Source organism: Chiloscyllium plagiosum, unplaced genomic scaffold (genome assembly GCF_037043375.1).
Source record: "Chiloscyllium plagiosum isolate Xiang-an unplaced genomic scaffold, Cpla_swu_hap1 HiC_scaffold_39, whole genome shotgun sequence".
Taxonomy (NCBI): Eukaryota; Metazoa; Chordata; class Chondrichthyes; order Orectolobiformes; family Hemiscylliidae; genus Chiloscyllium; species Chiloscyllium plagiosum.
Window position 1 is genome coordinate 83,926,093 of NW_028270177.1, and position 12,155 is coordinate 83,938,247.

Here is a 12,155-nt window from a genome sequence, read left to right on the forward strand (position 1 = left end):
GTGTGGTGTGAATATTACTTGCCACGTGTCAGCCTGGATGCTGTCCAGATGTTGTCGCATTTGGATATGGCCTGATTCAGTATCTGAGGAGCCACAAATGTTGCTGAACATTGTGCAATCATTTGCGAACCTCCTCAATTCTGACATTATAATAGAGGGAAAGTCATTGATGAAGCAATCCTGAAGACGCTTGGGCCTAGGCCACTGCCTGAGGGACTCCTACAGACTTGTCCTGGAGCTGAGTTGACTGACCTTCATCAACCATGACCTTCTTCCCAGGTGTCAGGTATGAATCTAACCGGGGGGTAGGGGGAAGTGGTGGGGGGTTGCTCCTGATGCCCATTGAATCCAGTTTTGCTAAGGCCCTTTCATACCACATTTGGTCGAAGGAGTCTTGTTTTAAAGGGCTGTCAGTCTCACGCCACCTCTGGAATTCAGCTCTTTTGTCCATGTTTGAACCAAGGAAATGAGATTATGAGTTAAATGACCCTGCTGGAGTCCAAACGGAGCGTCATTGACCCGGTTATTTCTGAGCAGGTGCTGCTTGAAAGCACTGACACCTTTCATCACTTTACTGATGATCGAGACTGATGGGGTGGTAATTGGTCGGATTGGATTTCTTCTACATTTTATGTATAGGAGATACTTGGATAATTTTCCACCTAATCGGGTAAATGTCGTTGTTGGAACAGCTTGGCAAGGGCAATGACAAGTTCTGTTGCACAAGTTTTCAGTACTATTTCCAGAATGTTGTCAGGGTATGTCCCCTTTGGAGTATCCGATGTCTCCAACTGCATCTGGATATCACGTGGAGTGAATCGAATTGGTTGATGACTGGTAACTGAATTGCTGAGGACCACTGGAGGAGGCTGAGATGGATCACCCACTCAGCATTTCTGAATGAAGATTGTTGAAATGCATCAGCCTTATCTTTTACATTGAATGCTGGGCTCTTCCACCATTAAGAATGGGGATATTTGAGGAACACTTCCTCCAGTGAATTGTTTAATTGTCCGCAGCGTTTATCGACTAGAAGTGGAAAGACTGCAAAGCTTAAATCTGAACTGTTCCTTGTGGGATCACTTAGCTCTGTCTATCACTTACTGCTTCTGCTGTTTAGCACAAATGTAGTCCTGTTTGGTGGTTTCACCAGGCTGACATCTCAATGTCAAGTGTTCCCAGTGCTGCTCCTGCCCTCCTGCACTCTCCATTGAACCAAGGTTGATCCTCTGGCTTGATGGTAATTGTTGAGAGGGGTATGTGCCAGGCCATGTGATTGTGCAGGAGTACAATTCTGCTGCTATTGCTGACCCACAATACCTTATGGAAAACCAGCCTTGAGCTGCTCGATCTGTTCGAAGTCTGTTTTAATTAGCACGTGGATAGTGCCACTCAAAATGATGCAGCTTATTCCCAATGTGAAGGTGTGACTTGTCTCCACAATTACTATGTGGTAGTCACTCTTACCAATATTGTCATGGGCAGATACTTCTGCAATTGGCAGAATAGTAAGGCTGTGTTCAAGTATATATTTTCCTCTAGTTGGTTCCTTCACCACCTGCGACAGACCCAGTCTAGCTGTTACATCATTTAGGATCTGACCAGCTCGATCGGTAATGCTGCTGCAGAGACACACTTGATGGTGGACATTGAAATCCCCCATGCGTAAACTAATGGGCATTCAATGGGCATCATGGGATACAGAGTCACGATTGAGGACGCCAAGAGCAATTCCCTTCTAACTGTATCCCACTGTGCCGTCACTTCTGCTGTGTCTGTCCTGCTGGTGAGACAAGAGATATCCGGGGAAGGTGATGGGGAGTCTGGGACATAGTCATACTCACAGAATCATACCTTACAGATAATGCCAGGCTGTTGCTTGCCGAGTCTGTTTATTTCTATTCACTGTTTCCTGCCAGCTGTCCAATTCTAGAAACATGGCCATATATTAGTCTCAATCCACTAAGATTAGATTTTGCAAATTAGGTTTGGCGATTTTCCAAAGTTTTTCTGAAAATCCAAATGTATTACCTCCATTGCTTCTCTTTCATTTGTCTCCCAGTCTGTTTCTCAATCATAATTCCCATTTCATAAACCTATGTTAATGTTGTCTATGCCCATTATTTTCACTCTCAATAATTTCTCCTAAACTATTTACTTACTCTGTTCTATGTTCTGTGTACTGTGTAATTTTCCCACACCAGACTTGGTTTTCCTAGTATTGTTAGAAAGTTCTGTGAAGACAGAACTGAAGTAATGGCTTCATAGTTCAGCCATTTCCCTGTTCCCCATTGCCCATTCTCTGGTTTCAGATTGTAAGGAAGCTGCACAGATTTTCTCATACTTCTCACATTGACATGATTTAACAAGTTATTACAGTTCACTCTTAACCCTTGTGAATATACTCTTCAGAAACCGATCAATTTCTGCCTTCAGATACTCAATAATTGACCTTCCCCACCATACTCTCACAGTAGTATAGACTCTGTGCCAAAAGAAATACAGCACGGTCTATATTAGTCCCACTTTCCAGGCCGGTAGCCAGGAATGCTATGACACTTCCAAGTGCTCGTGCAACCACTTTTTAACGTTTGTGGGGTTACCCATGCTACCCCCCTCCTAGCAAGTGCGTTCCAGACCCCAACACCCTCTGTGTGAAAAAAATTAAATCCTCTGTGTACCTCAAACCCTTCACTTTAAAAGTGTGCTCCCTTGTTTTTGACCCTCTGACTAAAAGGAACAGCTGCTGTCTATCCACCCTGTCCATGTCCCTCATTATCTTATCCTTCTGAATCACATCCCCCTCAGTCTTCTCTGCTCCAAAGTAAGCAACCCGAGCTTATCCAGCCTCTCGCCATAGCTGATATGCTCCATCCCACGGAACATCCTCGTGAATCTCCTATGCAGCCCCTCCAGTGCAATCACATCCTTCCTGTAATGTGGCTCCCAGAACTCCACACACTATTCCATCTTTGACTAACCAAAGCCCTGTATAGCTCTTATAATCAACGCACTATTTAATAAACGCTGCACCCAAGGTCCAATCTAAACTAGTCCATTACCCTGTCTAGTCACATTCAGGGATGTGTGGGATGTGTGAGGAGCACACTCTGAGCTTCCTAGTGTGCTGCCATTCACTGAGTACTCCCCCTGCCTGGTTCCTTCTTCCAAAGTACATCACCTCATATTTATCAGGTTTACATTCCATCTGGCATTGATCCTTCCCTCTGACCATTCTTTCTGTATCTTCCTACAACATAAGACCTTCCTCCTCACTGCCAACCACCCGGCCAATCATTGTATCAAACGCAAACTTACTTATCACAACTCCCACTTTCTCTACTCACCCCCTGCAGATTCACATCTCCACTATTTTTAAATGAACACAAACAATAAGGGACACAGCACTAATCCCTGTGGTACACCAGGGGACACTGGTCTCAAGTCACACAAACAGCTTCTCCCACCACCCTCTATCTCCTGGCACTAAGACAACTTTCGTTATAACTTGCCAAGTTATCCTTGATACTGTGAGATTGTACTTTATTTTTTTCAATTTCCCATGAGGAACTTTGTCAAAGGTCTTGCTGCAAGACTAAATAAGCGACCTCCTCAAATTCAATCAAATTCATTAGATGTGACTTCCCTCTGATAACATCATGATGAATATCCCTGATCAAACCTTGCCACTCTGATTGGAGTTCAATTTTCTCCTTTGCTATTTTCTCCAGTAGTTTCCCTAAAAATGATCTGACACTCGCTTGTCTATAGTTCCCTGGTCTATCTCTACCACCCTTACTGTAAAGTGGAATCACATTAGCAGTTCTCCAGTCCTCTGGCACCTCCCGTATGGTCAGATTCTAATTAAAATTTTCAGTCAGGGTCTTTCCTCCTTTGACCCCGACAACAGCCTGTGATACAACCCATCCAGACCGGGAGATTGGTCCAATTTTATACCGGACAAAGCCTCAAACCCCTGCTCGTATTTTACATCAATCTGTTCAAGAGCTTTCCAGTCCATCTTCTCGAATTCTGTACCTGCCTCCTCCTTCTCCCAAGTAAAACAGATGTGAATGTCTCATGTAACAATCCATCAATGTTCACCAGCTTCACGCACAGATTGTCACCTTTCGTTTCTAATGGACACTAACTGTTGGCTGATAATTCTGTTCTACTTGTACGTGCAGAATATCATGTGATTCTCGCTAAGTTCACCTGTTGGCACTTCTCCCTGTCCCTCTGTTATTCAGTCCCCTCGTTGTTTCTAAGTTTCACCATATGAAACTCAAGATCACAGGCTGAGTTTCCCCATCAGACAATCTTGCCATTTTATGGATTAATCTGGATAATACCTTTTGCAGTTCCTGTGTAGTCAATATATTCTATCTTAGATTGGGACTCCAAACGGTACACAATACTTTAAGTTTAGTCTCACCAACACTCTATGTAACTGGTGCACGACATCTTCTACATTGAAATTACATTCACATGAATGTAAACCTAATTTATACCGTCCCATTTGCATATATTCTTCCCAATACGTTGCGCTTTAATTTTTCTTATGAGTTTACGTGTCAGTACTTAAATAAAATTGCTCCTGAATCTCCAACTATACGTTATCCATTGGTTCTTCATTGCCTATATCTACAAGAATCATGTTCAAACCATTACAAAAAAAATTGCCACTTATGGCTTTCATTTCATCGATGTATTATCATACTTCCGAGTTTTGCCATTTTTTTCTCTATATCTAGCATCACGTTCTTTGTAATAGAGTCCAACAGACACCCAACCACGGATGGCATGTTAGCCGGTCTGTAGTTCACCGCTCTCCATCTTCATCCTTTCTTTAACTGTCCGATAATATTTATAACCTTCACTTATTCAGATTGGCGAAATGCCTTTCAGTAATGTGTAGGAAAATAACATGAAAATCCGCAATGCAATCAATATGTCTATTGCTGCTTCATCTGAAATTCTTGTATGAACTACATCTGGTCTGTCAGATTTATCAAGACTCAATCCAGCTATCTTTTCAATGACGACCTCATCACTGATATGAATGACCTTAGACTTTACTTACACAAGTCCCATGGTCTCTTGGTATTTCTGGGAGAATTTCTGGATATTTTTCCTTGAAGATGGACACAAAAATTACTGTTTTTTGTGATTTCTCTGTTCTCCACAATAAATTATCCTGTCTGCACACTCACTGTTCCACATTTTACCTTGTTTTTGTTTTTATTTCATATATTGATAGAAGCTTTTGAGCAGTCTTTATGCTTTTCTTTTATTAGCATGCTTTACGTTTTTGATTTTCTTCTCAGTTTCTTGGCCATCCTTTACTGGGTCTTACATTTCTCTAAATCCACTGGCTTACTACAACACTTGGCATTTTTCTAAACTGCCTCCTTTGATCTAATAAGTAAATGAAGGTGGGGCTGATGGAATGGAAGGTGGACACAGAAGGACATTCAAAAGGGCGGTGCTGAGTTGGAGGTTTGGACTGGGATAAGGTGGAGTTTGGGGAAGTGGGGAAACTGGTGAAATCCACATTGAACCAAGTGGTTGGAGGATCCCAAGGCAGAAGTTTCCCAGCTCGGCGAACAGAACCACAACAACGAGCACCCGAGTTATAAATCTTCTCACAAACTATGAGGCTTTCTTCCTCCAGGCTTCTGGGGTTAGGGAGTGGAGACGGAGCAGGCCCAGAACCCTCATGTCCTTGGCAGAGTGGAACGGGGAGTTAAAGTGCTCAGCCACAAGACAGTGGAGTTGGTCAATGTGGTTGCCCCAGGGATATTCTCTGAAATGATTTTCAAGTTGGCGCCCTGTCTCTCCAAATTAGAAAAGACCACATTGGGTGCAATGGGTGCAGTAGATGAGGCGTTCTGTCTCCGTTCATCACCTTTCACTTTCAGCCCGACCTTCATCTACCTATCACATTCCCTGCTACCTCCCCTCTGCCACTCCCCCTTTTCATTTATCCCTCCGCCCCCTTGGCCCACAAGCCTCATTCCTGAAGTAGGGCTTATGCCCAAAACATCGATACTCCTGCTCCTAGTATGCTGCCTGACTGTCCTTTTCCAGCACCATACTCTTCGACTTTGATCTCCAGCATCTGTAGTCTCCACTTCCTCCGCACACCTTCATGGCCTGCATGACTCAGATTTATAACGGTTACTTCAAATAAAACAAAGACTATCGTGTACTCAAACAGCATAAAAGAAAACCAATTTATTGTGGTCACTGTTCCCAAAAGGTCCTTTCCAGCAAAAGTTTCAATTAGCTCTTCTGATCACTCAACACCAATTCCTAAATAACCTGATCTCGAGCTCGGTGCTCGACATAATGTTAACGCAAACCATCTCACACGTGCTCATGAAATCCATTTGTCCCAGCATGAGCATTCAATTGGGTTAACACAGCTGAGAAGTAACTTAAACAGTACATTATTACTGCAATAGCTACAGACGTGTATATCTCATTTTCATGTTTTATAAAATACCCAGCGTTTGTATTGCAGCTTTCACTTTGATATATAACTTCCATCAATGTTTGCTTCTCCTTGCTGTTTCTGAGCTCCACCTTGTTAGATTCTGTAGAATCTGAGCGACGTGGGCTCTGGGTAAATTAATGTTAGAGATCATCTTGCCACATCATTTATGCACTTCTTCAGATCTTCTGTTATGCTGTGGAGTAGAGAAGGACAATGATCTTTCAACAATGCTGTGTGTTTCCCCTGAGAATGCTCTAACCTAGGTGGGAACCATACAGCAGGCTGATGAAGTGTTGCTGCTGCTATACAGGGTCTTAGTGAGATCACATCTGGAGTAGTGTGTACAGATTTAATCTCCTCACTGACGAAAGGATATTGTTACATTGGAAGCAGCTCAGAGATGATTCCCTCAACTGATTCCTGTAATGAAGGTATTAACCCATAAGGAAAGGATGATCAGGTTGAGTTTAGAAGAATGAAAGATGATCATAGTTTTACATCGAACACCGGAAGGAGTCAGCAATAAAAGTCAATTACACAATAAATGGAGGAATCCATTCCACTTCTCCAGCTTGATACACTGGAGCAGCAGAAGGATATTCACGCCTTCGACCCTTTTACACCAGAACAGGACAAGGGTATTCAGCCCTGGAGCCTGATGTAATGTTACAGGACGAGGCCAATCAGCCCCTTGAGTCAAATCACTGGACTCAGAATGGGCCATGCTGCACCAGTATCCTGTTACACAGCAAGAGGATCAGTCCATTCAGCCTCCTCAATCTGTAACACAGGAACTGGAAGATCACACAGTGACTGGATATTTGTTACACTGGGATAACAGGAGGTCATTCAGCCCCTCTGATCCTTTGTAGGGGAATTGGATAAGGATACAAAGTATCTGAGGCAGTTTTTAATAAGAAAGTTGAGGTAATTCAGACACGTGTCTGTTGTGTGAGAACAGAAGAAAACCAATCACTCCCTCAGTCCCATCTCAGGGATACATCAGGAGGCTGTACAGTATCTCCAGCCTGTTATGGAAGAATATGAGTTGACCCATCATCCCCTCAAAATGTTACACAGCAACAGGAATGTTCCATAATCCCCCAACCCTCTAACACATCAATAGGTCATAGAGGTCATTCTGGTCATAGAGATGAGAATATCGGAAAACCAGAAAGACGTCAGCCCATAGATTTTGTACACCAGCAGGATGATGAATCCCTTCAGCCACACACGTCTCTTACACAGCAATTGGAGCAGACTCCTTAAAAATGTGTGCCAGTGAAACAGGAATTCAAAGAAAACGTAAAGGTTTTCAAAAGGGATGAACTTATAATAACTGCATATATTACGTTAAAACATAACGATAAAACTATTGCAATTTAATGCAAGTTATTAGAATCCGTTGTTGAGGACATTTGCAACGTTAAACCACAATCCATCAGACTCAACACGGTTTTACGAAGGACAAACCGAGTATAAATTGTTTGCTTGAGTTACTTAAGGATGTGACAAACAAGTTGGATAGTAGGATTCCTGGAGATGGAATGTATCTGGTTTTCCTGAAGGCATCGGATATGTCGCTTCTCCAAAGAGTAAGTGGTAAGATCAGACAACATCGGTTAAGGAGGAATTTTTTTAGCTTGGATGGAGGATAGGTTAACCAACAAAATTCAGTCAGATGGAATAAATCAGTCATTTTCTTTTAGCAAATGCAACTTGTGGGGTGCCATAGATTTCAGTACTCATGCCTCAACTATTTGCGTTCGATATTGTTACTCGGTTGACGGGATAGAAAATAGTATTTTCAGAGGACACTAACATTGGTGGGAAATTACTTCAGAATGAAGATGGAAGAGATATAAAAATAAATATGGATAGGTTGGTTGAATAGTCATAAATTGGCAATGAAAATTAAAGTGGGTAAATATGGCGTTATTCAAGTAGGCCAGCGTAATAGGCAAATTCTTACCTAACTGGAGAGAAACTTCAAAGTGCTTAGGAGTGTCCCAGCTTATTGCAGTGAAAACACCTGTTCCCAGTGCCCTTCTTAAACCATCGCCACTGTAATTTTATGTGTTCCACTCCGTTATACTGAGAACATCTAAGACCTTTTACCTCCGTTCAACCCCTTTGGGCTTTTTTCACCTGTGGTAAACTATTGTGCACTACTGTTCGCTTTGTAGTGTGTGATCTTTCCTTCTCCCAATTTCTATCCCTCAAAGGATGAAAATTCTCCCAGAAGCTAAATTGCATCTCATGCACCAATGCATATTTACCTGCCATTTCTGCCGCGCTTCTCACTTCTTGAACTTTCTGTAAATTCACATGAATTCTTACCATCTCTGGAAGTGAGTCTTTAAACGTCTCCAGCAGAATAATCTCCATTCGAGCCTCACAGGTCTTATCTATTTTTATGGCTAGCACCCATAAGTTGATCAGAGGCTAGAAACATTAATAAACACGTACGCACAGCAAGATCTCACAAACAGCACTCTAACCCCACACACAGTGTGGGTGATGCTGGTTCAGGGTTGACGGATTTGGGTCAAATCCCAAGGCCTCGATTACCTTAGCCCCAGGCTTCAAACCTGTTCAAAAATGACAAGGCCGCAATCCGACAGGACCCGGTTAACCAGAGGTCCCGATAAAAGCCAGCCCTCCTCCCCAGAGAGAGGAGATCAAACCTCTGGGTAATACACAGACAAAACTCACCTGGGCCCAACAGGCTGCAGCCTGTCAAACAGGCATCAGGACTGCGTTTCCCCTCTGGAGTAAGCTCTTGTTTGAAGGTTTCCTGCTCCCCAACACACACTTTTCAAATCCTCAAGTGGCCAGGAAGATTCCTTTGGGAGGAAAGAGGCAGCATTAGTGGGAAGGCTGAGCAGGAAAATTTTTCACAGGGAGATAGCACAGCAAGATCCCTCTCAGTGAGACAGACAATTTCTCAGCAACATCCAAACACAAACACGTCGGGTGATGAGTTGTGTTTTCATGTTAAAAAGTTTTTGAAATGACGGGTTAGCTTATTAAACCACTCACTGCCTGCAACGATGGCATCAGGGCAATTGACGCACAGCAAGATCCCACAAGTGACAGTGCTGCAGAACTCGATAATCTGATCGTCTTTATTTCCAGTTTAATTATTTCCTGTCACCCCAGAATCAAATATTGCAGTTATTTCACAATCTCACACTGCCCCCCTCTCTCTTTCTCTCCTGTTTCTCTTGCTCTCACCATTTTGCCTTTCTTTCTCTCACTCTCTAATTCGATCATCCTGCCCTCTCTATGAACCACTTTCCTCTGAGATTGTGACAATTCTTTCCAGAGGGTCAGATATTTTGGGTTAGAGTTCCCTCCCGAGGGAGTCCCGTCTCCCAGATCCTGGGGGTTTCACCTGTTTGTGTCACCAATGCCCCGGTTACTTTAACCCCAGGCTTCAAACCCGTGATCTGACAGGTCCCAGTTAACCAGAGGTCCCGACAAACCAGGCTCCCACCCCCACCCCCCACCCCCAGAGGAGATGAAACCTCAGGGGAAGAAACAGACCCCCACTCACCTGGGCCCCACGGGCTGCAGCCTGGCCAACAGACATCAGGCCTGTGCTCCCCGCCCTCTGGAGGTTGTTCTTGCCCAAGGCTTTCCTGGCCCCCAGGCATTTTGGATCTTCACTTTCCTGCTTTCCCAACAAAAGTTCTTCGGGATAAAAGAAAGAAGAGATGAGTTGGTGGGGGGCCGGGGGAGCGAGAACAGTGTGATGCAAAATTACACAACAAGATCCCACCACTCCCATCCCCCATCCCCAATGCATTTCATAACCTCACAGCAACATCAAAATACAAACAAATCATAAGAAAGCAATTAACCAGAGGCTGGAAACATTATTAAACACACACACACACACACACACACACACACACACACACACACATACACACACACACACACACACACACACACACACACACACACACACACACACACACACACACACACACACACACACACACACACACACACACACACACACACACACACACAGACAGGGACGGCTGCTCACTCTCCATAAAGAGAGAGAACAGGGTTTGAGAATGAACTTGACCAATTCCTTGCGCACATTTATTCTGGGTGAGGGGTTAGTGGAGCCCACCCCTGCCCTCTCTGACACGTTGCATCGTCTGTCAGTCTGCTTCCTGGGGATGGCTCTGTCTGATTGACATGTTAATTCCCAGGACAGGAGCCTTGTGGGATCTTGCGGCCCACTGAGATGTTAATTCTGGGGCAACAAAGTGTCATCTTTCCCAGTTGCTACAACATCCTTTTTTATTGAAGTTGTGTCAGTGCAGTTTGAAAATATTAAAGATTACTCCCACACAAGTGTCTCAGAGCCTGACTGTCGGTAGGCTTCCTGAGACGCACACACCCACACACACACAGGGCTGGGAATGGAGAAGGGGATATTTGCTGAGGTTTTCTTGGGATTTTCCTGCTGTATGTTTGATTCCTAGAATTAATCTCTGTCTCTGTCCCTGTCTGTCTATCTCTGTGTGAGTCTCTCTCTGTCACTCTCTTTCTCTCTGTCTCTGTCTCTCTCTCTCTCTCTCTCTGTCTCTTTCTCGCTGTTCCTATGTGTGTCTCTCTCTCTTTCTCTCTGTCCCTGTGTGTCCCACTCTCTCTCTCTCTCTCTCTCTCTCTCTCTGTCTTCACTCTCTGTCCGTGTGTCTCTCTCTTCTCTGTGTCTCTGTCTCTTTCTCTGTCCGTGTGTCTCTCTCTTCTCTGTGTCTCTGTCTCTCTCTCTGTCTCTCTCTTTCTGTTCCTGTATGTGTCTCTCTCTCTGTCTCTCTCTCTCTCTCTTTCTGTCTCTCCCTGACCTGCTCTACATCCAGCCATTTCTAACTTGATTTTGAGTCTTTTATTTCCTTTCCCTTTCTCAAAAATATTGGCAGAGTTTGGGAATTTAAATCATAGAGCACGTGCCTGCCCCTCAACACCCGCATTTCACTCTCACAGCTCTCCTGCCTTCACCAACCCCCATACACACAGAGATACACACACCCCGACACACACACACAGACAGAGACACACACAGACATAGAACATAGAACATAGAACAATACAGCACAGAACAGGCCCTTCGGCCCACGATGTTGTGCCGAACTTCTAACCTAGATTAAGTACCCATCCATGTACCTATCCAAATGCCGCTTAAAGGTCGCCAATGATTCCGACTCCACCACTCCCACGGGCAGCGCATTCCATGCCCCCACCACTCTCTGGGTAAAGAACCCACCCCTGACATCTCCCCTATACCTTCCACCCTTCACCTTAAATTTATGTCCCCTTGTAACACTCTGTTGTACCTGGGGAAAAAGTTTCTGACTGTCTACTCTATCTATTCCTCTGATCATCTTATAAGCCTCTATCAAGTCACCCCTCATCCTTCGCCGTTCCAACGAGAAAAGGCCGAGAACTCTCAACCTATCCTCGTACGACTTCCTCTCCATTCCAGGCAACATCCTGGTAAATCTTCTCTGCACCCTCTCCAAAGCTTCCACATCTTTCCTATAGTGAGGCGACCAGAACTGCACACAGTACTCCAACTGTGGCCTAACCAAAGTCCTGTACAGCTGCAACATCACTTCACGACTCTTGAATT